At 39.2% G+C, this 26175-nt stretch overlaps 1 long non-coding RNA gene across 3 annotated transcripts in view; it reads right to left on the bottom strand.

The window, feature by feature from the left end:
• The window catches only part of LOC108244315, a 96602-nt gene that overhangs the window by 54950 nt on the left and 15477 nt on the right, over positions 1-26175 (bottom strand). Inside the window, exon 3 of one of the 3 annotated variants that reach the window (XR_003039806.2) lies at positions 23387-23438. The exons of the other annotated variants lie outside the window; for them this stretch is intronic. This is a non-coding gene — a long non-coding RNA (uncharacterized LOC108244315). The remainder of the gene's footprint in view (positions 1-23386; positions 23439-26175) is intronic. 3 annotated transcript variants of the gene reach the window in all.

Raw genomic sequence — 26175 nt, 5'->3', positions numbered from 1 at the left:
GTTGTGCTTAAGTAAAAGCAAAGTTTTATTAAAATAGAACGACAATGTGCTTTAAAAGTGACTAGGAATAAAACTTAGTCTTAAAAGATAAAAAAAGAAAAGAAAACGAAGAGCGGTGACATCAGTCTCAGAACATTGAGTATGGAGAAAAGGGCAGAAGTGTTCCTTCGGGCTCAGGTAACGTCTCCCCAAAAAAGGGCAAATTTTACACAGTTTTTCAGGTTTTTTCACATCAGTATGAGTTGTTTCGAAAACCTGAAAAACAATAGAAAACAGGCCCTCGTTTGGCAATCCATCATCCTAGCCTGGAGGAAGTCTTGGACCTTTTTTTTTTTTCTTCGCTGACTAATTATTCATATCATAATTGTCATAATTGTAATTATTTAGAACTATGTGACAGAACATAACTTCAAAACGACCAGACTGTACCTTTAAAAAAATTCTTGTTAATGCGTTCGATTTTGCAAGGCTTCTTCTTTTCATCCTGTATTTCCAGTATCTCTGCATCCATCCTTAAAATGATAACAACTTAATGTGCATGCCTAAGGTGCAACTCCACCTCTGGGTATAGCAATTTTATCCTCCACTCTTAATAAAGTGAAGATGGACTGCATTGAAACTGTGGCAGCATCCAGGCTTATTTTCTGCAGATAAAGGCATATTTTCTGGTTCAGATCTAGTCTAAAAAAAAAATGATGATATGAAGCTTATTTCAGTACAAAGCTTACAGTGGCCTTGTGTTATTCTACTGATCTGGTCCTCTATTCATCACCAATAGGGCAGCTTGCGGTTTTCATCCCTTGACATCTAACAGATGGAGTGTCAATCCGCGTCTGAGGACCCGACTGAACTCCAGTATAATGTTTCACTTCTTTTCTTAGGGTATATTTTACCAGTGTCAGAGGACCACTGGGAGTAAATGCCACTCATGCGATCAAGAAGTTCCCCCTCCTTCTCATGTCGGCTCCGTTTTGGATTGCAACTGACAAATCCTTTACTTGTCAGCGCTAGCAACAGCTTACCAACCCTTCATGCCACTTCAAAAGCAACTTTTCTTTTGAAGCGAGCGTGCAGCAGCATTTCAGCTCTAAAGAGTTAGTTTATCCTGCAGTTGTAGACTGTCACGTCTGAACCACGAGGCTGTTTAACTAATGTCATTGATAATGACATGGTGCAGATTGATTCAAATAGGGGGGGAGGTTAAATAAACTTAAAGGCCTACCATTGCTTGAATGAATGCATATTGAACGCCACCTTTTTATGAGTTTTGGACAAAGATCTTCTGATGTTGAGAAATGCTGGTTATGGCAGTTTTGGTCATTGTGGACAACATTGTGGACGATCTCCTGCACAATCATGAGTCGGGCTCAGAGTATGCGTTAACTCTCAGATACTGTTTGATTCTTGGCACACCTGTAGTCCTTTAAAGGTCTCATGATGGCTGTCGTAAGTCAGTCGGAGAGTCCAAAGCGATAAAATACAACGTGGTGTTCTAGATTTCAAAATACAGCAAATTCTATCTCGGATTTAGTTGACCTGCAGTCGGTGGGTGGATAAATAAATAAATAAATATAAAAAAGCAGAGTTGAAAAGTCTTTCAGAACTTGAAAACACTTCCTTTAGAATCGTGTGGCGCTTCGTCTTCTAAATCCCACACAGTTTTATCATCAGACGGATGATAAAAGTGGAAGATAAAACAATCCTCACCATTTCTGATGCGCATTTATTTATTTATTACAAGAATATCCGGGGTGAGTGGCTGTGGTTCCCCTCCTGTGATAGCTAATATGAGCTGTATTCCACTCAGCTTCAGGGACAGTGACACACACACTGACCTTTTTTTTTATTTTTAAGCTCGTACATTAGCATGGAAACGCATCATGGAGTGATGGCCGACTAAGATGGCTCAGGGCTCCAGCAGGAGCTGCAGAAGTAGCGTGCCAAGTCATAGGCTCTACTCTCCTTCACCTCGGGGATCCGCCTTGAGAAGACTTTTGGTGACACGCTGCTCGCAGTAGATAATATATGAGCAGCTATGTGGTAGTAGCAAATGAGTACATTGGGTTTCTGGCTGCACCTCAGAGCTGTGAGAAACATGTAGGTAATTTATGGCCCCCTTGTAACTAACATCTATACTTATATGCACAGAAAAATGTGACTTTCTGGCTTTTTTTTATTATTCTTTTAGAAACCTACACTCGGATACTTGACAGAAGAAAATTGATTTCTTCCACGGAACATGGGATGCGTTTTGTAATTTGCAGCTAATAATATCTGTTATGTTATCATCCGCCTCCCTGAAAAGCAACTGATAATATGACTGCATGTGTCTGCATGTGCTCATTTGTCCATCTGTTAGCAAAATATCATGGAACTACCGGATGGATTTTAATTTAACTCTCAGAGGGTAATCATCAGATGCCCTGATTAACTCTCGGAGTCAATCTAATTTAAGATGGCTGCCAAAGCTACCATGGTTGGCATTTGCCTTTTCTATACATTTTGATGAGGCACAAAGTTGTTTTTTACTGAGCACAGTAAAGCGGTAAGTAAATGGCTTTGTTACATTTTTAAGAGTAATTTTAAATCTTGTGACAAAAATGTACTTTTTGTGCACACGGACACAACTAATGCAAAGCAAGACAAAGATCTCGACAAATATGCACGATCACACTTCCACAGAGTTTAGCAGGTTTGACTAGTCATGATTCTACATGATTTAACATTTCAACAACAGAAGCACCTTCACCAAGATACAAACCGTAAAAATGACCTCTTTCCCTTTTTACCACAATGATTGTACCAGCAAGAGCGGCAGAGCAATCACCCTCATAAAAACGTTCCAAATCTGGACTCCACTTTAACAAGTGCTCTAACTTAAATTACCACAACTGGTTTAGTTTGCAACACATTGCACCAAACGTCTTGACACAATCAAATCCAAACCAATTTAATAATCACCGTAATGACAGACAGAGATTTTCAGAAGCGCATACCTTTTTTTTTTTTTTTTTAAAGACAAGCTCACGCAGACAACTTTTCTGGAACACAAAAAAATGTTAATCCTGTTTCAGTGAAGTCCGCTGATTTCTGGATGAAGTCCCGTTCAGACAACTCAGCCAGCATGCTCAATCCATTCTATCCCAGGTTACTTCTGAGAAACTACTTAATCCTGTTCAGTGGACTGGAAAACCTCTGACTCTGATCTCACGGGAGCTGTGATGACCATTTTGCTCATTCAGGGTTTAAAAAAAAAAAAAATCTGACGATTGTTCTCAGTCAAGACCCTCTAAAGCTACATTGCAGGCGTTAACCATTAGTTCACCTTTCAGTCTTTCTTTGCAGCTCACTAGATGGGACAAGTGCTATAGTGTTAGCTCAACCTTTAGCATTTGTTGTATTCAGTTTTAGCCACAATTTTCTGTTTGTCCATCTGAATATTGCTTGGTCTGTTTCCACGGCCTTACCTCCAGTTTTCCATCCAAAGACATTAATGAAAATGGATGAGATAAACAAATATATTTATGCTAATGCTCATCATTGCTAACATATTGGGAGATGGGCATGTTGTAATTCGTCCAATGACATTGGTTAAAGATCTTCGCCTTTAGACTGAACAGAATTAGACCAAAGGAGTACAACTGTTGATGACTTGACCGCAAAAAAATGAAACCTTGTCATAACAGAAAACTTGGTCTTTAGGTAGATTTAAATAAAGAATAAATCAGAGAGGAAATTAAGGAGTAATCCATTAAAGATTTCCCAGTCTATGTTCAGCCAATTTGACTTTGAGAGCTTTAAAAACAACAATAGTGGTTCTCTGGAAAATGTATCATTATCATTCTTAAATAGGAGCACTTTCTGCCAGCTCCCAGTAATATATTAAAATCACACTATTTGGTTGGAGTGAATCACAACAATGGTTATGCTAGTTGTCTACTATACAAATGTCAAATTTGGATAATGCAAAATAGAAATAAGTGGTCATGAGGTAGATGGATGATGAGCTTAGCTTTAACCTGCGGCACCGAATCCATTTCTGTTTAAAAGCCCCAAAAAACCTTAGGCTGGCTCTGTTATTTCTTCATACTGTGTGTTTATTAAAAAGTTGTAACTTTTTTTTTGGAAATTAAACTTGGATGTTCAATTATTTAGAGCAATATGAATAAAGCACCTTGACACGATAAGAAAAAAAAAATCTAGTCAACATGTGAAGCCTTATGAATAAAGCATGATGAGTGCAAACTAAGATTCTGGGTGCAACAAGTTTCAGTTTGCTTTCAGTGTTCTACAGTCTGTCGAACATTTTAATCAGCCGTAATTAACCTGCTCTGTTTACGAGGTTACATCTCGCATCGTTGTTCTGATTCCAAACAATCATTCAAGTTGTGTTTGTTTGCTTTGCATAGGTTTTCATTTAGAATATAAAAACACACCATTTAAGAAATGCAAATCAGCTGCCACCTTTGGTGCTATCGTTTTAAAAGATCTCATGATGAGAATTGATGAAGTGATCAATGTTTTGGAAAAACTTTTAAAATGTGCAACGTGACCTCACATGATCCGTTACCGCTTGGAGTACGAGTTGTGAATGACAGATTTATTGGAGGTATAGCCATTTTGTGTAGGCTAAGGTTCATTAGTTGTGGCATTCATCTTGGATTGCGTTCACTCCAAACGTTAATCAGTTGAAGATGTCCACGCAGTGATTACTTTGAGACACTTTGAGACCCATGATGTGATTTTGCTAACAGACAAACAGGATCAATGTCGGGGTTTTGAGGTTATGATGCACGATGCTTTGCACTCAAAGTGTGTGTTAAGGACAATACTCCATTACCACAACACATTGTAGCTCAATATTGTTTTTAAATTTGATAAATTAGCCATTTTTAGGTTTTCTAAAGTTGGCTTTGAAGCAAGTCCAAAGCCTATTCAGAAGCTGATCTCCAACCTAATGATTACTTTCTCAAAGTTTCATTAAAACTGTCCAGTGATTCATGAGATATGAATCTAAATTGAATCGAATCATTACTGGCAGAACTTTAAACACATTAAGCCAACTTAAAGCCATTTTATTTGTATTTTCTTAAGTCAGATGAGCCCAAAAGTTAATCATATGTAGATGTGCATCCAATGATTGCTTTCTGAAAGTATGTTTTTTATTCGGTAGCTCATGAGATATTCTGCTAATGGTACAGACAAACACACACACATCCTCAGCAGCGGGCAATCAATATAAGTAAGCAAAATTTTTACATCCTTTAAAACAAAGTGAAAACAAAATATTTTTCAGAATGCATAAAAAACAACTGAGAAAAAAAAATGTGTACATCTGTGCCTCGTCTTCTTAGTCCCATTAAAATCAGACAGAAGCAGTAAATATACGTGTTAGATGTTCTGCTTTTACTGTGAATCTGACTATATGTGTTTGAGATAAGTGGTCCACCATTAGCATCGCATTGCCATGTACCATATGTGCTATTTGGCTTAATGAACCTGAACATATTGCACAAATGTCTGATGGATTTTAAATGTAAGCGGATCATTTTGGCTGTGATGCTCAAACAATGAGTTGGAAAGAGTAGGGCAGTTTTAACGACAGTCAGCTCTTAAGTTTTAAACAGAAAGTATTTTTGGTTGTCCAAAAAAATACATTTAGACTTTCCCTTTAGTACGATTTTACCAAATGAGTGGTTCTTGTGTTACATGTAATCATTCAGTATCGCTTTCATGACATTCAGAGACCATCTATAACAGTAACGTGTTCACCAGTAATGGATTTTTCTTAATGCAACATAATTTTAAATCAGTTGTTAGCATGGCTGTTCTGATTTTTGAGGAAAATACTACTTTTGTTTAATTGTGAATTTGAAGTAGTTTCTTTTGAGGTCTGCATAAGAAAATGTACAATCTAGTATCTTAAGAAAACAAGTTTTGTTATCTCAATGGTATATTTGAACCATTATGACAAAATGAGCGTTGTTCTTGCAATATATTGAAATAAACTAGTTATTTCAAGATAATTTTATATTAAAAATTTTCCTTTGCATCTTATCTCTTTGCTTTCATATCACTAATTTTGATTCACAAAAGTCTGTAGTCTAGTCAAAGCCACATTTTGGAATGTACACAGTGATCAGCACAGCAGCTTCAATAATATTTTGCAGCAAATCCAGAAAATAACACTAGATTTTTGGGTAATAAACTATCATTTCCTGTTTTAATTTGAAAAGCTATTGTTTGTGCCTAACTTTGTCAAGTTATTTCTGGCCAACAGGTGTGTGTGTGTTTGTTTTGTTTGCCCACAAACACACATCTGTAGGCTGTCATTATCCATTCATCCACTCAGGTTTCCCTGCTTGATCCTTGTATCCACCTTCAGGGGTCATTGCGTGAGACATGGGGTACACCATCCATCAAGGCAATCATAATCTAATCACCTAAAGACTCCCCTGGTTTCAGTCACGTTCTCTAAAAACTAGTTCAAGCAAGGCTAAAACCTAAATGAAGTTCTGCCACAAACACACTGACATTTCAGTCATGGAATTTTGTTTAACAAGTAATATTCTGTTCAGAAGTCCAAATTCCCACATGCTGTCCAGGCAACAGTGAAGAAAGAAATTGATCCAACCTATGATGCTTCTTAGTGATCTACTAAATCCCAACAAAGACAGTCATGTTGTCAAAAGTGAAGTTTATCTCAGTAAAATGTTCAGTCCACAGAAAATAATTACATCAATAAATTCCCCCAGTGTTCCATTGCCCTGAATGCCTTTTTCTCTGCACCGTTTAAAAAAAAAGGCACAGGAGTCCTATATGATGACCAGTGAGAATGAGCGGATAAAACTTTAGTAAATCTGAAAGAGTTGGATATATTAAAAAGAAAAAAGGAGACTATTGAGCAGTATTCATCAATGTGATTCACCCTGTTTTGAAGACATTTTTAAAGGACCTTTGTTTATCAGAGCCCATATAAACCTTGGTCCATGTCTGACATTGTGTGTTGTCTATGATTTTCCAAAGAACTGTCAGCTGGCAGAACAGAAGGAACCCTTATTATTAGAAAGCAGAACGTCTTGGCAACTTTGACAGCAGGGAGGCCAGGGTATGGTACATTTTATGATCTCAGTATCATAGCAAGGCCAAATTGGAATCTCTTCTGATATATGGCATATTGGAAAGAGTGAGATTTACTTTTGCCCGGTATGTGTATTTTATTTAGTTCCAGGATAGATACAAGTGAGAAGAGTAGCCTTACACAAGCTACACTTATAGGTGCCTTGTTGAGCTTTGGCTAATAATGTATTGGTTCTTTAAGGAATCAAATGAGCCTCCACAGAAGTCTGTCTCAGATTAAGAGACCATTTGTTCACCCTCTTCAGGGAATTTCTTACACACACTAATCAGCAGCGATCTAAAGTTGAAATGTGCCAGTGTTTTAACATCCTTTTTAGAATTGCCGCCTACATTTGGGAACCATTGTTGAGGGCATGTTTTGCCCTTTCCGAAACACTCATCAAGGTCATTCGAGAGAATTTTCAGCAGCTCTGTTCCCTCCATCTGGGTAGCCTTTTAGTCAGAATTTGTATTCCGTTTCATCAGCTTGTTAGTCTTTCAGGGCATATTCATCTAATGTGACTAAACTGACTAATACAGCCAGGCTCTTGTTCAAGGGCGGTGGGCGTGAACAATAGCTCGAGCACTCATCAGTTTCCTTCCGTCACCTATCCGTTTTGTCAAAAAGAGGAAAATGTCATGGCTGTTCAGAGAACTTATGTTCAAGCTTCTTCTCAATGAATAGGGGATAATAAGGAGTTGACAGATTTTTAGAAATAGATTTGTTTAATTGAATTTAAGTCTGTTTTGCTTGAACTGACATCCAACTCCAGACGACCGTCACGTATGTTTTTGGGGTTGGAAGGTTGGGTTTATGGTGGCTGACAAGATAAATTCCTAATCTGGAGGTAAGGAGATTTTATAATAAAATGAAGGCTTGATTTGGAAAAACAATGAGGATGAGATGTAGAATCTGTGGGACTCAACTCAGCAGGAGTGGAAGAGATTAGTATTAGTGTAAAGTTACTTTTCAGTCATTATTAAAGGGCAGCAGATCACAAAATCATTTTTATATTTGATGTCTGGAAAAAGACAATGTAATTAGTCAAATTCTTTTAAGCACCACTCACCTCAACTTTATGTTGCAGTTGTTTGTTTAACCCAACTTTTTTCCTCTTTAACCTCTGATATTGTTGGCCAAATGCACTTTGCCATGTACAAAAAACAAAGAAAATGTATTTTAAATTGCTGCTCTGTAGAGAAAATTTGAATGAGATTGAATTTGAATCAGCATTTACTTGAACTGAAATAGAATTGTATCCAATTGCATGAATTCATTTGCTTTTTTGCATAGCTAAATAAATTAATATCACCTACCAAAATGTTTTTACATGAGTATATTTGTCTTTTACCAAAGTATCTCATGAACCACTGGACAGATTTGAATGAAGCTCTCAGAAAGTAATCATTGGGTTTACATCTACAACTACCTTATAGAGTTCATCCAATTCAAGATAGCCACCACAGCTTATTCAACCTTAGAAGTACAAATATTGATATAACTTAGTCATTTCTAATAGATATTGAGGTAAAATTTGGTGTGGTAGTAGCTGAGAATCGTTCCCAACACGTACTGGGAGCACTAACAATTTCTGAACGCCAGAGGATCTTAGTTTAAAACTCAGGCATGAAAATCAGCAAGGAATATGCATGCCTTGAAGGAATTCTAGGGCTTGAATTGAACTAAATTGAACTTAAATTCTCATATTGTGTTTTTAGGACCAGAGTCTGCACACTAGGAATGTGGGGCTTTAGGTCCCACTTACTGTCCCCACTCATTCTATGGTTAATGAACTGTAATTACCTATTTTACAACAGTTAATTTCACTAAATTTGCAGTTTTCCAATTCTCACTTCTTCTTACTTACTACACTTTGTTTTTGGCATCCTCTCATCTTCTTCAGGCTACCAACCATGAAAAACACTAAGATAATTCATTTTATTACAAAGACGACCAGGTGGTGAGGTAAATAATGCTGTCAAAGGCTACAAAATATTGTGCAACTATATTATGTAACTACATTCATAACTATGAGTTAGAAATGGCCGTAACAGGTGCTTATTTTTCCCTATTAAACACTCACACCATCAGAAAGGTTTCGAATCTGTTCTTTTGGAATAAAACTCCTACATTAATTGATTTTAATGTAGTGGTCAGTACATGCAGTCCCCGTTTGCATACATTAAAATGTCAAGTAGATTACATATAAACTGTTTTATGTAACATTAATAGTTAAAACGCTTTGAAAAAGGGGTTTCGTGACAAAGGACCACACGTAAGTGGTCAGTTTGGAAAATATACGCTGCACAGAAACTATAATATACCAATATTTGTGTGCACCATTGCTGCAAGCAGATGGGCAACATCTTGCTGGTTATGTATGATCAAAGCATGTTTTTAAGTTCACAGCTGCCTGTAAATGTGATAAAAGACTGGACAAACATTCATGGACACACAGGCATTGCAGGCTGGTAAAAAAAAAAAACCTTAAGAGCAGATATAAATAACCTTCTTCAAAGGGAGTGTGATTACAGTTTCACTCTTTAAACACTCACCTCTGGCGGTCTTAATCAAGAAGATGAAAAAGCCTCGCACCTATAGTGATGTATAGCAACATCCCGTGCAATCAATAGATTGAGATTCGGCAGTTTTGTACTCTTGATTGTGAACAACAGCAACAATAAAATGTCTTTCTAGACTTTACCCACTCCAATCGATACTGCATTTTTCCCCCACTGATGCTGCTGCTCCATTTTTTTTTTCTTTTCTCTCTATTTTTTTTTAAGAATTAAAATATTTATTGTAATTACCACTAATTTACATTTACTCTAGCAGAAATCTATTCTGTGGTTGTTTTAAATTAAAAAATGNACACACAAGTTGCTTCTTTTTATGGCATTAAAGTTAAATGCCATTTTTCTTCAGGTTTCATTACACTTCAGCCTACATTTACTGCTGGGTTTGAACTTTTTGCTAATATAAGGCCTAAAATTTGGATCCGCTCCCGGTCTCTCAGCCCTTTTTATAGACGTTTACGTTCCTAAAATATTTCAAATTATTCATAAACTCTAAATAAAGCACTAAAAAGAGACAAAAAAAACAAAAAACAAGATGACAGGCAACATTAATTCCCTTCATTATAAACTAACACCCATCCTGAATCAGTGTCAAGCTGAAGATGACTACATTTTGAAGGCTGCACCAACGATTCGAGCACCACTCCACAAACAGTCAGTGGTTTCACAGGGAGTTCTTTCATCGGAATTATGTTTTTCAACAGCAATCCTCGCCATCAGCACTTCTCGCACACGTTCTTGGCAACACCGGTTGCCAAGTTAATTTTGAGCCCAGCGTTTACTGTACGGCAGCCTTGATTTCAATGACGGTGGCTCAAGTATTTTGGTTACAGTGTGTAGGAGGACTGCTGAAGTGGCTTGAAAATGGGACACGGGCGTACGCACCAGAGACGCGGCTTTTTGTTTTTACCTCTAAATATACAATGAAAAAATAAAAAAAAATCTGCTTCCTGTGGCTGTGCACAGACAGTCAGAGAGAAAGAGAGAATGACATAACCAGTAATGTTCTCCAGCTGCTGGCTCGAGCTTTTAATGCCCTCTTCCTGACGGTTCGGAAACTGCATTTTAAAAATGGAGGATGTTTTGTTAATGTTCTTCCTGACTGCACATCAGGCTTCTCGTCCTGCTTCGCCACAATCGATGAGGTTGTCTCCGTTTTCTTTTTTGATCAGCTATATTCACACTTGATCATTTCACTTAACTTTAATTTACAGAGAACACCTTTTGACATCCTCGTTTTTAAAAAGGAGAGCCGACTATAGGCAGATAAAAGAGGGCACCGCCAGCAATGACACGGCGTACAATAGTTAAAGGCTGACAGGGAGGCTGTTGAAATTTCTCTTAAACTTGTTTGAATGCATTACTTGAATGCCTGGTATAAAAAAGGCTCGATATTTTATTTTGCACAATGATGTTTTTGTACTGAAACATTCAAAAGGATGAATATAAGTTAGTCCTTTACCTTCATTGCCAAAGCAGATTTTTTTTCTTTGCACAGCTGTCATCTGATGTTGAAAATGGATGAAAGTCAAACGGAAAATAAGTTTTTTGATGATCATAAGACTGGTTGGAATACTTTCATCTTTCTTTAAAATTCAACTGTAAAGGACAACATAGTCATCTCAGACATTGCGACGACTAATTAACTTAAAGCAGTGGTGTCCAATCCTGGTCCTCGAGGGCCACCATCCTGCATGTGTTAGTCATTTCCCTGCTCCAACACACCTGATTTAGTGGTTGAATTACTTCATCAGCACGCCCTCAAGTTCTTCAGAAGCTTGTTAATTACCTGCTCGTTCAGATTCTGTGTGTTGAAGCACAGAAACATCTAAAACATGCAGGATAGGGGCCCTCAAGGACCAAGATTAAACACTGCAGACTTAAAGGGATAGCTCAGGTGTTTTGAAGTGGGGTTTAGGGGAAAGATCATGAACATGTACTATCTTACTTGTTGTAGATATCCTTTTGAATGACCTCAGTTTGGAGAAATACTTAAATCGTGACCAGATTAACAATCTAACAGTCTAGTCTGAACAAGGACAAGACCAGAGTGGATTGCTGCGGTTATAAAAGGACGCCAGTCTTAAACATTTCATAGCAGTTCACGCAAATACTGCTTTAGAAATGTTTACATCACTGTCAATTTCACCTTGCTTGGTATTTCCATCAAAATACTCTGATATACCTGCTGGCGCTCTTTGAGCATCCAAACATTCAGACAATTTAATGTAAGCAATCGTGTAAAGTAAAACTAACGGTGACGTAAAAAGGTTCATAAAAACCTTTAAATGTACCGCTGCAAAAAACGTTGAGTGTAGTTGTTTTAAAATGGCAGCAATTTGTTCTCAACCCTACCCAGACTGGCCATTAGCTCCTCAATCTGGTGAGAATTAAACTCAATTTACTTCACACTTATTGGTTCAAGTAAAACACAACTTTTTAATTAGTCTTTGAATGTAAGAAGGAAATGACCCACTTCAGTTTCCAAGAGACACAGATCATCAGAACCAATACGTAGCATTTGTTGGGTTTCCACCAGACGTTCTGTGGTACGTTTCAAAAGCAAACCAAAAATGATGCTCAAATAAAAATATTTTTTTAATATAAGCCACGTCAGCCAGAACAGTATTGAAAAGTAGCACGGGAAGCCAAACCTGGGAGCCCCATTGTGAAGCCGGTTAGAATTCATACGAAAACATCTGGGGCAAGCTCCATATCATTCCTCACATCAGTACATCAATATTGCCACCAAGGAAGAAGCACAAGATTAGATACAACTTAAAGATTGGGAGCGATTTTACCCAACTGGAAGCAGCTTGTACAGTTGTGCAAAATAAAAGTACATTAACTGTCTGGAACACTATCAGTTGTGAAAATAAACTGAATGAAAAATGAAATAAAAGTAAATCAAGTAGACATTAGTGGTAATCTGTGGGAAAATTCTTTAAATTGAATGTTGGCAAGCGTTTTCAGCAGGTTCTTCATATCTGTAGTTCCCAAAGCTGAAGTTATAAAACCACGCTGTAAGCCATGGAACACCAACTGGAAAGGGAGTGAGCAGATCTTCACAAATCCAAAAGAAACCCATTGCCAATAGAAAAAACTTTGCCATAACTGTTGAAGATAAAAACACTGGTCATGAGTGAATAAAATTAATGCAATGTTTATGTTGCCTTTTATAAAAATGAATTCTGAGCAAAGTTTGAATTGTTCAGAAGCATTTGTCAGATGCAATTTTCGGCCAGAATATATATATATAAAGATCTAAAAATAAGACTCATTTTCTGTCTCTAAAGTTCACTGCCCTTCATGACTCGTATTTTAAAGAACACATCTCGTTTAGAGAATAGTTAGATTTAAAAACAAAACAAAAAATTGAACAGCTTCCTACTGTTAAATGGCTCTCTCTCTTGGCACTAAAACAAATAATCAGGCCGCGGATAAAGAACATCTCGGGGTGTTTTTAGGTGTCTTGTAGCAGAATGTTCGCTATTGATCTTAAGGTAGATTATGGAGTGGAGTCTCTGGATTGGGCTTGTTTCCCAGAGATGCTATCAGATCCAATCAGATTAGTATCCGGGAAGTCTTGAGGCCAGGTGAACTCCTCAGCGCTCAAGTCAGTCATAAGCAGTTTTATGGGGAACAGTGATGCTACCTTGGTGATGCGATTGATTTTCAAAAATGTTGAGGTTTGATGCAAGTGTCAGAGTAAATTACAGTTCCTCTCAATGGCTCTAAAGTTATGGCTAATTGGTACACTGGACCATTTTGTACAATTTGTTCTAACAGCCATTTAGAGCTGCAAAGCCTTTAAATGAGTCAGATGAATTTGAAAAACATTTTTTAAGAAAAAGTGTATATTAACTATTAAAATCAATATAAACTTCCACTTCAGAGTTGTTGCCTTGTCTACTACAGCAGATCTGTCATGGTTGGCTGTCTCATCTGCGGAAAAATAACTGCCCCATTGCCATTAACAATATGACTGCCAGGTAGCAAAGCTTGCTTTTAAAAGCTTTGGATTTACCACTCTTATTGTAATTTTTAGATGCGTTGTTTGTAGCCAAAGACGACTCAGATCTTGCACTGGAATCATCCAGATGGGGTTTTGTGGAACCAGCTGACAAAATAAAAAGGATAACCCCTAACAGCTAAAGTAAAAACATAAGGTGACACTGGCTAAGAAGCTTTCCAGGAACAATCTTAAAATGTTAACTCAGACATCAGCGCTACAGCTTCTGCTTTCCTTCATATTATCTGGCTTGTAATAAACATAGTCCTTAAATTAACAAATCTTAGCTTTGCATATTTATTCAAAATATTTGAACAGGTTTTTGTACTTCACTTTTCTTACAGAATGTGTTGCTTCATATTCTTTTAACCCAGTCTGATAATTGGTGACAAAGCACCAGCTGAATCAATGAGATTCAATCAGCATCTTGTGTAATGGCTGCTTAGATTGAATTAGCAAATGTTGCAAAATTACATGAGAATTTAGTACATAGATTAGTCCAAACAAAATTTGAACATTTTGTAACTATGTTGCTGAGCATCTTTGGATTGAAAAGATGTCTACACAACATCTGAAATGTTCATAGACATCTAGGCTTGAACTGGGCTAAGTGTGGTCTGAAAGTGAAGATGTCTAAAACGTTTAGCAAATGTTGTCAATTTTAGAATCAAATCCAGTATTTCTAGTATCGTGATGGGCTATCCAGGAACTAAAACTTATAAAGCGCGACCATGTTTAAGATCTACAATGTTAAGCTCTGCATTTGACGTAGGAATTTGCAGTTTTGGCAAATTCAGCATCATCTTTTACGATGTGTCAAAGAAATTCCATTTCCACCGTATAGCCTTTAGGTTCCCCACTCTCGCTCGACCGTGACCCCCGCTGTGATCATTATTGCATCAGCCATGACACGACCACCTAGCGTGGCGTGGCGTGATCTTCTGGTGGGTAGTCGTGCCAGCACAGTTCCCAGGGTGTTGTGCAATTGTAGAGTTAGGGTCTTTGTGAGAATGCGCTCATGTCGTTTAAACAGCAGGAAAATAATTGGATGATTCTATGACATTAATTTAATAATGTATCATGAATCTATAAAAAAAATAATTTCATATATAGGCTGTTTTCCAACTCTCAGCTAAACAAATAAATTGCATTTAAAACGAGAACGACCACAATAACAGCAAATGAAATGAAAAGATGTTCAGGCCATGAACCTGTTTTATCAGATCGCGGTAAATCTTGATTGGAAAACCCTGGCATTATTACATCTTTTACAGAAGGACTTAGAACATGTTTAAGCATTTTCATCTGTTTGTGTGTTATGAAAATTCAATTACAGCTTCAGTACTACAACAAAAAGAGGTCTGACATTAAGCTGGAAATAGAAATTAAAACATGGCTACAACGACTGGACTCGATGTTGAAGTTGTCTCTGATGTGCAGTGGATAGCTCCAGAGAGTCAGAGGTGGGGCTCATTACTCCAAGTTAGATTTTTTTTTTTTTTTTTTTGCGCACTAACAGATCTGTGATGCTTCTTAGCCTTTGCTACACTAGTCAGGATGTACCACACTGGGCCATCGAGTTGATGAATGTATGACAGTTCGGAAAAAGACAAATCACCCTGAGCAGTGATCTAAGACACGACTCGTCTTCAGACCAAATATCAAGTCCCGCAGAAAGCTTGCTTTTGGGAACAAATTAAATTAATAAAACTGGCATTTCGGTATCCTCAAGGCCCTGTCACGAATGACTCAGTGTTGTATGTTCTGTCCTGAAATAAGCTAGAATCAAGCATGTGAGTAGCATTTGGTCTGTATGTTAAAACCATGAGATGTACTTAAGTTCCTAAGCAGTTTGTGTATATAAAATGTACTTTCTAGGTGTGTATGCTAGTCATGGAAGATTAGATTTTTCCAGTAAATATCTAACATTATAGCCAATTACTATGACCCTTTTTTTTCTTGCAGCTGCCAAAATATTTGTGAATGTCCAAGCTAATATGTTTCAACGTTATATACACGACAAATCGGAGGATTTAGTGATTGATAAGGCTATGCTGTAAGTGGCCAAAGGTTTTAAAATACCTTTACTGCCCAAACATATGTTCCTTTGGGCTGAAGGATTTAATGACTCACCCAAGGCGACGAGCAACAGATAAGATTTTTACCCCCCCTCCTCACTAAAGCACAGGATCATTTACTCCACACTGCAGCAGAGTGCCGATGATTTTTCAATTTCCATGTTCCTCCTGGGTTTCCTGAAACATATTGAGACTTCTGCCCTGAGTAATGGCTTTTTGTGACTGTCGAGGTAGCTCCTAGTTACAATTTACAACTGCTGCTATCTTCAGAAGGCACTGTGGAATACACATGTTTCAACAGCTATATCAGAAGGGTGACAGGCATGGCCGTGACAAAATGGACACATGTCGTGGAAGGGGAGGCTGGATGCAGGTTTTAAAATGGTAAAGCTTCAGGTTACACTCAGAAGTACATGAAAATGCAATGGAGAACGTGCATTTTGCTTCCTAAAAGCAGAAGTTATGCTTTTGTTTTCATAAAATAAAAATCCCAACTTTGCTGTTTGATTTGTACCCGAGCCAACCAGGGCTGTGAGACTGTAAACACTGGCTTCAATAATATTTTAGTGTATAATTTCCTACATAAATGACCTGCGGGCCGCCAGGTGTCATTAGAAACGTACTTTGGCGGTATGCATTTTATTGCCACGGTTAATTTTATGAGGGCTGTTAAGTGGAGCTGTATGCTGCCAGCCATCAAGCTGGTTGAATCAGCGGTTTCTCGGGAGCCTAAACACCACCTCCATCCCTCCACCAAAAATAAAAAAAAGATGAAGTTCCGGTGCCGGTTGAGGTTTAAAAATGGCACTAGTGCCATGCACAAAACTGCAGATGGTGACATTAAAAAGGTAGTTATTTAGACTGCTTACTACCAGAAGAAAAGAAAAGAAGCACTATATATATAGTTTGTTTTTTTTTTTTTTTTAGAGGCAGCGTTTTTTGGTGACTAAAAGAGCAATTACACTTTGATTCTTTGGTGTAACTCTTGGGAAAAAGCTGACTACAAAGCATTATCTTGTGAAGAAGGACTTGAACAGCTATTTTTTGTAAGTCCTTCATTTTAGCTGATGCTTTTATTGTAAGACAGCAGACAATAAGAAAACCATTTGTTATTTTGGTACAGGAGAGTTGATTGGAACCCTTTTGATTCCATCCAAAGTGGAAAACAAATACTCAATTCCTAATCATCCATTTTTGTACATTTATCTTTCGACACTTTTCTTGGCCAATCAGAGTCCTCGTTGGCTTTAGAATGTAAATCAAAAATTAAAGACTACACTTACATTTCAAGCCTTTTGTAACATTATTGAAGAGCTTTCTTCAATAAATGCTAGTTTTATTTTATATTGGGGTTGTGTGGAGTATTTATGAATAGTCAGTATCTTATATGCAACATACCACTAAGGATGATCTTTGATTATTCAGAGAGAATTCCTCGTAGGAGTCTAACTGCTGTCCCTTAAAGAGCAAATTTCCAATCGTTCAAAACAACAAACTATGAAAATTTTGCAGTTCAAACTGTTTTGGATTTTTAGACCACGTTACTTTCACATTAGAATAGTTTCATGGCTCGGATGCATTTAATGTGGTCCATAGGCACAGAGCAATGAACTGTGGGTAGTGTAAAAAACTGCTTGATCCAAAACATGGTGTGAAAATTTGCCATCAAGCTTTCACTTGAACACCTGCACAAATTTAGATGGTGCACGTGTTCAATAGGCCGTCATTAGAGTATTAGTAATATTCATGTTAGAATTTCTGATTTAAAGTTATTTCACTCTGTTGTCCGGTGAATGAAAAAGAAGAATTGACCTCCACACTGAATTTTGGCAACATTCCCCAGAGACCCAGTAATAAAACGAACTGATGAATTCCTGCACTATATTTATGTATTTCTTGTATCCTAGGGGTGTAAAACTTTATTGGAGTTGTTATTGGGCAAAAACCAAGGGTTGGAGTTGGCGTTGGTGCAAATAACTGTCACGCACAATTGCATTTAAATAAATACTCCTCTGGCGGTTTGCTGCTTTTGAGTGCTTTTTTTCCAAACCATTGACTAATTACTTCTATTTATCGTGGAAAAATACATTCTCAGACGACAGCAACTGCATGAAATGTCTTTCAAGAGCGAGAGACGCGAGCAAATCTGCTTTGAGTTTTAGACACTGCGAGACAATTTATGAATTTGACGTGCAACGTTTAACCTCTTTCTTTTGATTTAGTGATTGAACACGTGGACCCCCTTGCCAGCGGCTCTTTTTTCCCCCCCATGGAGTGACTTTGGCTGCCACCTGCCCCGAACACTTAAAAAACGCGACGCAGTAACACCCACCCCCTGGCACATGATCGATAAGGCACGTGCACAAGCATGAGCATGCACAAACAGCACCTTCCATCACTGAAACTATTAACGCCATGGCAGGATTGATCAGCCACTCGTGGCTCTTGTCCTCCACCTTTCCTTGTCCATCATGGGTGGAGTTGAGTCTGCGTGTGTTCGAGTGCGCACACGCATGTTTGTGCTCTGCGGTGATTCATTTTATCTCACTTGGCAGCCGACGTCACTTTATATAAGCAGAAAAACACTGATGGAGCCAAATCAGTGGATGAAACAAAATCGTGCAGCTCAGAAATGTCCTTATATCTGAATGGTTGACCTTTTGCAGAGAGGAGGAGATTCCTGCAGCAATCTGATGGCAAGGATTCAACTGCAGGTTCACAGCGTAGTGCTCAGCAGCTATCTCCTCCCCAGCGGTGCCATTAATAATGGGAGGCAATCTGCCTCGCAGAGACGTAGGGAATGTAGTCATCTGTAGCACAGTGGTGTGACCAGCTAAATGTTGCTAATTGATATGGACAGCAGGAGCCTCTCAGTGTGTGGGATTCAAAGGTGGTGGGGGCGGAGAGAGCCCGTCTTGTTTTCAGCCTGTGATGAGCCTTTTGAGTGCGGACCAAAAAAAAAAAAAAAGAAAAAAGACGGATACAATTATTTCCTTGTTCTCTTTTTCTTTCATTCATGCAGATCATTTTTCTCCTTTTACAGTAAGTGTACACGGAGCTAAGAGACATCTGTATTCAGCCAAGCCTAGCTATTTTTACCCCCCCCCATCCAATGATTGATGCATCCTTTCAGCATGTACAGCCCTGCTATCCACAGGGATGAATAAACCACAGATGAGCAGCGGTCTGCAGGGAGTACACACACAGAGCACAAGCATTTACAGTGAGAAGGCACACAGATGTCCATAGACACACATTCTGCAGTACAAATGGGTCCAGAGGAATGCATTCATCCAATATAAGCAGGAAAAACACACACACACACACACACACACACACAGAAGGCTCCAAGTTTGTCCCATCATTCACTCTGTTGCATCCGTCATGGATGACTCCAGCGGTTGTGTGCCTTTCGAGGGGCCCGCTTCGCTTTCATCTCCTCGGCCCGTGACTCGACGCGAGACAACTCCACGGCCGTTCAGCCGACATGCTTACCAACAGATAGGGGACGGACAGCCCTGACCGGTGAGGTGCATGTAAGAGTCGACTATTCGCCGAGCTTGACGAGCTAATAGGGGCCGGGTCGGGAAGTGATAGAGGGGCCATTTGTGGCCATTACGACCAGACGCGAGTAATGGAGTTGACATGTTCCTCCTCCTCCTCCGCGCTCTAAGGGTCAAGACACAAACATGGCAGAAGAAACCGGGGGGGGTTAGGGGTCGTCCGCTGGATGTTGTGCTTAGGGAGCGACAGGAGGTCTCAGTTGGTCTCTGTCTCAATGACAGACCTAATTGTGATCCCTTTTATTCACAGACACACGATTTACAGGATACTCACCTTGGAGGACCATTTATACACGAATGAGTTCTAGAGAGTAGGTTACTTGCTTCAGGGAGCAATGCAGCAGGATTGAATTGGCTTTTCCATCAACAATTTGAAGAGCAAACAGTGCCCTCTTGTGTCCAAGAATCAATCCAACAGTTTGGACTTTAGCTTATGAATATGTGTCTGTAAAAAGTGTCAGTTTTTGAATATATATACGCAGGTGACTCCATCCTAAATGGTTTGTTGAACCATTTGAACCACCTCTGAACCACCCTCCACCGTGTGTCTGACTCCATGGCAGAGAGGAAGCTCTTACACAGGAGGTGGCAGGGGGGGTAGTTCAAGCTGGGTTAAAAGGCAAATAATGGACCGGGACCTTCTGGTGACTCAGCAAGGCCTGCTCGTAAATTCCGGGGCGCAAATCAGATCCATCGACCTCTGCCTCACGTCACCCTCCTCGTCTTCCTCCTCCTCCTCCTCCTTCCCACCCTCTCTGAAACTCATCAGAACATCCAGGCTCTCCGTCTCATTTATCTTAAGCGCTTTTCTTTTTTGACAGCTGGTATCAGTTCTTAGTGTTTTCAACAAGGCCTTGCTGATTCCCCGTCCCCGCCCCTCCCCAAGTTTCTTGGGAACAAGTGTCTTATTTGAAGGAAAGTATTTATTTGAGACTGATCTCTGGAGTATTATCAAGCAAATACTGTCAGATCCTTTGAAAGGAGAGCAATTATTTCAGCCTGGAGACGGATAATTGGCAGGTTTAGTTTGAAGTTGTAAAGACCTCATTGACTGAATGAATTTCACTTGCTTCTTGATTTGTGTAATAAATCTTGTAAAGTTCTGGTTTATACTTAAGTCCATATCTTTTATTAAAGATGCTCTTTGTGCCTGTCTACAATTGGGGTTTTGTGTCAGCGTCGACAGCTAACAGCGAGGCTGAACTTTTGAAAATCCCTGAAATGATTGCAAGCCACTGTGAAAGTTTAAGGCTCGTGGAGAGTCAACTTATTCCTGGTTTTCATGCAAAAAAAGGGCAGTAACTTCAGCCTTTACAAGTAGCTGTTTTATACAGGAGCACCTTTTAGTAATCCTATACTCTACACGCATTAAAAGCACTCATTTCAAATTTTCATGTTTGTTTACTAGCATCAGCATTATTCTGGTCTTTTAGAGAGCTTTCAGTTTGAAACTAAGTTGTCAATTTGGATTTTGTTTTGATGGATAAAAACTTACTTTTAGACACGTTGTTCTTTTCGTTTGTATTGAATTATGCTCAGTTTAGTTTGCTTGCGTTTCATTTAAAGTCTTGGCAGTTTTGGTTATTCAGCTGACTTTAGTTCAGTTCGTGTACCTTTGTTTATAGCCTTCAGATGTCCTCACTTTCCAGCTGATTAACATCTGTAAATCAGCCCACATCACCAGTCCCTGTGTAGATAAACACTCCTGGTTTGCCTCCTTTTGTCTTCAGTTCAATTCAGTTCAGTTGAGTTTGTTTCTGTGAATTCCTGTCCTCTTATTTGTGACTTGCCATGTTTTGCTGGCCAGGACTCTTGAAGTATTTGTTTCCAGAATGTGCCTTCTCATCTCCTACAACTTTCCACCACACATTTTGTTCAGGTTTGTTTTCCTCCCCCCTCAAATCGATATCGCTGGCAATATTACTATACAGTTCACTTAAAATATGTTGCTGTAACTGCTTTCTACTGACTTCTAAAACAGGAATTCACTGCTACAACAGTGTTCTTTTCAGCTGTTACTTCAATTCACAGCTTTACTTTCTGATTAGCCAAGCAAGAAGGAACCTTACTAATGCATGCATAATGTTAATTTTGCATTTTCAGACTTTTTCTTTTGGCAGTAATGTACAGTGACTATAAATGCCAGAAAACAAAATTGCACTACATTAGATAGACCCAATTATCCAGTCAAACCATTCAGTCTTAGCTAGCTCACCTAAAAATGTGAGCTTTCTTTGCTACATAAACAAATATGTCAAACAGCTTTTTGTGAAGATTGTGCTTCAGACGCCGCAAGACCATGGAATTTAAAAATAAACCATGAAATTAAAAATCTTTATGCAATTCATTTGTCATCGCCGGCTTCAGTCAAGCTGATAACAATAAAGCTAATCAACACGAATTGCATTGCTAGTTATGAAACTGCTGCAACAGGAAATCTAACAAGCACATCCCAGCCACATATTTGTCTCCTCCGCTCTTCACAATAATACGCGGAGTTAATAAACATCCGGCATTACTGGTGACAGCCCAAGTCTTTATTGGAACATAATTAGCACTGAGGTGGTGGCTGAAAGTAAACAGATAAGCTAATACAAAGATACAGAGTTGCTCTCTGTCTGATCTGGACCTTGGTGTTGAAAAGCCTCTCTTCAAACAAAGGTGGTACATCAGGTTTTGCTCGGATGCGTAATTAGGTGGTGGGTTATTTTTTGCTCACCTGTTCCGTGCGAACAGCCTTGTGTGTCTATCTGTGCACGTTAAGCTCCACGCTCATCAGTTAGTATACCTGTAACGTGTGCCGTTTTGGGCTAATCACCTCCATTATAAATGTTTCTAATTACGGTAATGAGACGATTTCATTATCACTTAAACGACCTTGTTCCGTGTGCTAAACAAGGCCGGTTGTTGCAAACCCAGTGGGCTTCTTGAGTCTAATCGCAGCAGGAGAAATCACAGAAGGGCGACTCAGCAGGTGCTGCCAACTGTACTTTAAGAAGAGGTATCTAACTAAAGTGCATGACAGTGCATGCAAGCCATTTTCCGTCAGCTGCTCAGATTTGTCACACGGGCATTTTATGCAAATACAGCAACTCTTGTTGTTGTTATTTGTTGTTGTTTTTTTGGTTCATGCATCCAAGACAGTCTAAAGGATCATGGATTAGGAATTTAGCAAACACAAAAGTACCTTTCAGAAAAGAATCAATCGATGTTCAACTGTAACAATGTAGCTTTTTCAACCTGATTCCAGAAGGCCACAACTCAGTTTTATAGGTAATAAGCTTAAATTTGGTTTTAAAGTAGCCAAGAGTCATTTCCAACACATTACAAGTGCTAACGACTCAATATACCTTACAATATCGTGCAATGTTTGTTAATTTTAAGACATTTATATTAGATATTCTCAGTCTAAAACTCTGAACATGAAAGAAGACAGGTAATATGCATTCCTTTAAGGAAACTTTTAAATTATTTTTAATATTCTTGATGCAGCGTATTCTTTAAACAAGTGTTTTGCTTCTGTAGTAATCATTTTTCTAATTACATAGCCTAACACTGGTTTCTAGAAGATGAATTTACACGTTCTAATCATTAAACTATGGCCTTTCTAAATTAGTTTGATCATTCTCATCAATTCTTTGTAAAATCAATAAAAAACATTCTCGTCTTTTCTTAGATAATTAAAAGATACTTCACTGACGAAATAATAAACTTTCAAAATGAAACCACACAATTCTGACTGCATTCTGAACTCGTTGTTCTTAATGAACCCGACACAAAAATAATAATTACAGTTCGTCTTATTGAGCACGTTCACCTTTTGCTGAAGTCGATAATGATTGATGTTTCTGCATGTGCCTGGTAGCCGAAGAATAACCGGGCTTTTGCCTGAGACTAAAAATATGGCTGACATCACTCACTGCGCACATTTACACCCTGGCAGCGGGACCTTATGTTCTAACTGAGTGTGTTACAAGGGAGAAACAATCTTGTGTCATTTTACAGGTACAGAGTGTGTGTTTAAGTGCCTTACTCACATCTCGAAAGTTCCAAATCAATTTTAAAAAGCAGTGCTGGGCTCGGGGCACTCTAAAAGAAAGACAGAAAAACATTACCAGGGTTGTGTAAAAAACTTGCTAAATTAGGCCACAAAAGGACTTCACTGGCATCGCTGCTTTGACGCCAGCTATGGCGTCATATGGGGACGAAGAGGACACTACTTTTAACTGTCGTGTGTCCATGTAGATCAGGGGTGTCCAATCCTGGTCCTCAGAGCCACCATCCTGCAGGTTTTCCTTGTTTCTCTGCTCCAACACACCTGATTCAGAGGTTAAATCACCTCTTCATGTCCTGCAGAAGCCTGTTAATCACCCATGGATTCAGATCAGGTGTGTTGGAGCAGAGGAACAAGGAAAACCTGCAGGATGGTGGCCCTGAGGACCAGGATCGGAGACCACTGATGTAGATCTTAACCACTTAGAACGCATTTTTACGTGGAGTTAGAGTAGATAGAAAAGAAAAAGGGCGAAAGCCACAATTGTCTCGACTACGATGCGACATGGGCAATACACAAAGCAAAAAAAGAGACGGGCCTGCGATAGATTATAGCCCAGTTCTCCAGCATGGCCGCAAAGATGAGCCTCTCTTTATGCTGCCTCTGGCCATTTATAAATCAATCAAGCAGACCACATCCCACGACGTTGCGGGGTTTGTAAATGAAGCTGTAGTTGCAGAATCCTTAGAGGTACGAACAATAATTTAACAGCGTTGATATGGAACGTTACACATTACACGTGTGCGCCGTGTAACTGTCATTCTGTATCCCACAATGAGATGGATTTACACAAAGACCATCTACATGACGTCCTCAAGCTGTGATGCCGGCTTCCGCTGAAATATATTGACCGTTTCAGTTCTGTCATTTTTCTCAGAGGTGAAAACGGTAATAGGTCGACTTGGTCCTTTTCAGACATCAAACAGAGATGAAAAGGCAGCAACTGAGGCCTGGCTTGGAAGGGGCTAAAGACCTTGTATCACGGAAAGACCGAGTTTTCCCAAAACATTCTTGATCTCTGTTGTTGTCCCCCCCCCAAACACGACACGGTTTCTGGAAATGTTTTTGTCCGCGCAGCGCTGGAAACAACGCATCTATGCCGCACCAGCATGTGGCGCTGCGACAAGTGGCGTTAAGAAATCATCACTGGGAAACAGATTTTTTAGGAGCACTGAACCCGTTTCAAAAACCAGTTTGAATGCAGATGTATGGCTCAACAATTTTAAAAAAAACTGAATATCCACAAAAAATTTGATTTATTAAGTGTGCACACAGAAGCCCCCCCCCCTTAAAATCTGTGGATGAAACAACAACAAAGTAAAAATATCCTCAATCCTCAGTGTTTTCCCTTTGTTTATTATATTTAAAAAAGCAGTACTCATTCAAAGGAAACAGAAAATTAATCTTTCCATGTTAAAATCTTACGCTGCACATGAATACACATGACTTTCTCTTTTCTTGGCTTTTACCTGGCTCCCTCTAAAGTCTCCTCTCATCATCACTAAGCACTCAATCTGTTTGGTGAGTGACCTGTAGTTGTTGGAGAGCTTATCTCCTGCTTTTAAAGCACCCCGCACCCCTGAACTAATCCTTGGAGCCAAACACCACCGCCCTAATCCCCACTCCCCAAGGTTCCTCATTCACTATTTGCTTTCACTCTAATTGTGTTCACTGCACTTCAAGACCCGTGCTAGTTTGTTTCGCCGCTTGTGGCTTTTGTATTCGAGTGAATTTATCAATCTGTAGGTGTATTGAGGTGTCATCTTATTCGCAGTTTGTATCTGCTTCATGGGAACTAAAAGCATGCTCCCAAACAGCTTGTGTGTGTGTGTGTGTGTGTTTGACCAGCATGCGTGAACTGGGACCAGTGACCATGGAGCCATCAGGGTGCATTTAGGAGGATTGGCGCTGTGCAGGGAGGGATCAGCATCAGAGTCGGAACCAAAGCTGCACAGGCACAAGCCCAAAATCAGCATTCAGCAGGTTAGAGATGTGTGTGTGTGTGTGTGTGTGTGCCCCAGCCCCAAGGGTAGCAGTTCCTGGTCACAGTCTGTGGATGAAAGTAATTGCCAGTGGAGGGTAACCTGCAGCTGAGGCCCAATGTGTGTGTGTGTGTGTTTGTGCTAAAAATTTTGGACTGCAGTGTTCCCTCTCAGTGAGACTATAACTCATGAACTTTATATTTTGTTTAAGGAGAGCTGCACAAATGAGCAACGCTCGATTTCTACCGCCCTCTCTTAAAATGGCTGCTCTTTATCTAATCGACACGATATAAAAAACATTGTGTTACTTTCGCGTACACAAACTGCATCGATTACAAAAGGATGAACAATGCTATGGGTGCCAACTTTAACGAGACACAAACTAAACAAAGTGCTCATAAACGGCTCGCTCCTGCCGCTAACTGTGTGAAGCAGCCATTTTGGATTTTGTTGGCAGTTGTGAATTCTAGTTTTATTTTCTGACAGGGAGTTTGGAAACTTTGACGGACTTCAGGCTTTAGGTATTTGCTAGTTATTACCACGAGCTACTGTTTGTGTTGCATGACAATAACGTCAAACTATGTCAGAGAAGATATTTTACACACACACATGTTATGTCTCTCTATCTTTGCAGGGACTTTCCATTGACTTCCATTCATTTCTACACCCTAACTACAGCCTAACCCTGACCCTTACCAGTACATAGCTAACCCTAAACCAAACCTTAGTCCTAAACCTAACCCCTAACCCAAAAACATCATTTCTCCTCGTGGGGACCAGGCGTTGGTCC

The sequence above is a fragment of the Kryptolebias marmoratus genome, linkage group LG23, assembly GCF_001649575.2.
Source record: "Kryptolebias marmoratus isolate JLee-2015 linkage group LG23, ASM164957v2, whole genome shotgun sequence".
Classification (NCBI taxonomy): Eukaryota; Metazoa; Chordata; class Actinopteri; order Cyprinodontiformes; family Rivulidae; genus Kryptolebias; species Kryptolebias marmoratus.
This window is presented reverse-complemented; position numbering and strand designations above follow the sequence as displayed.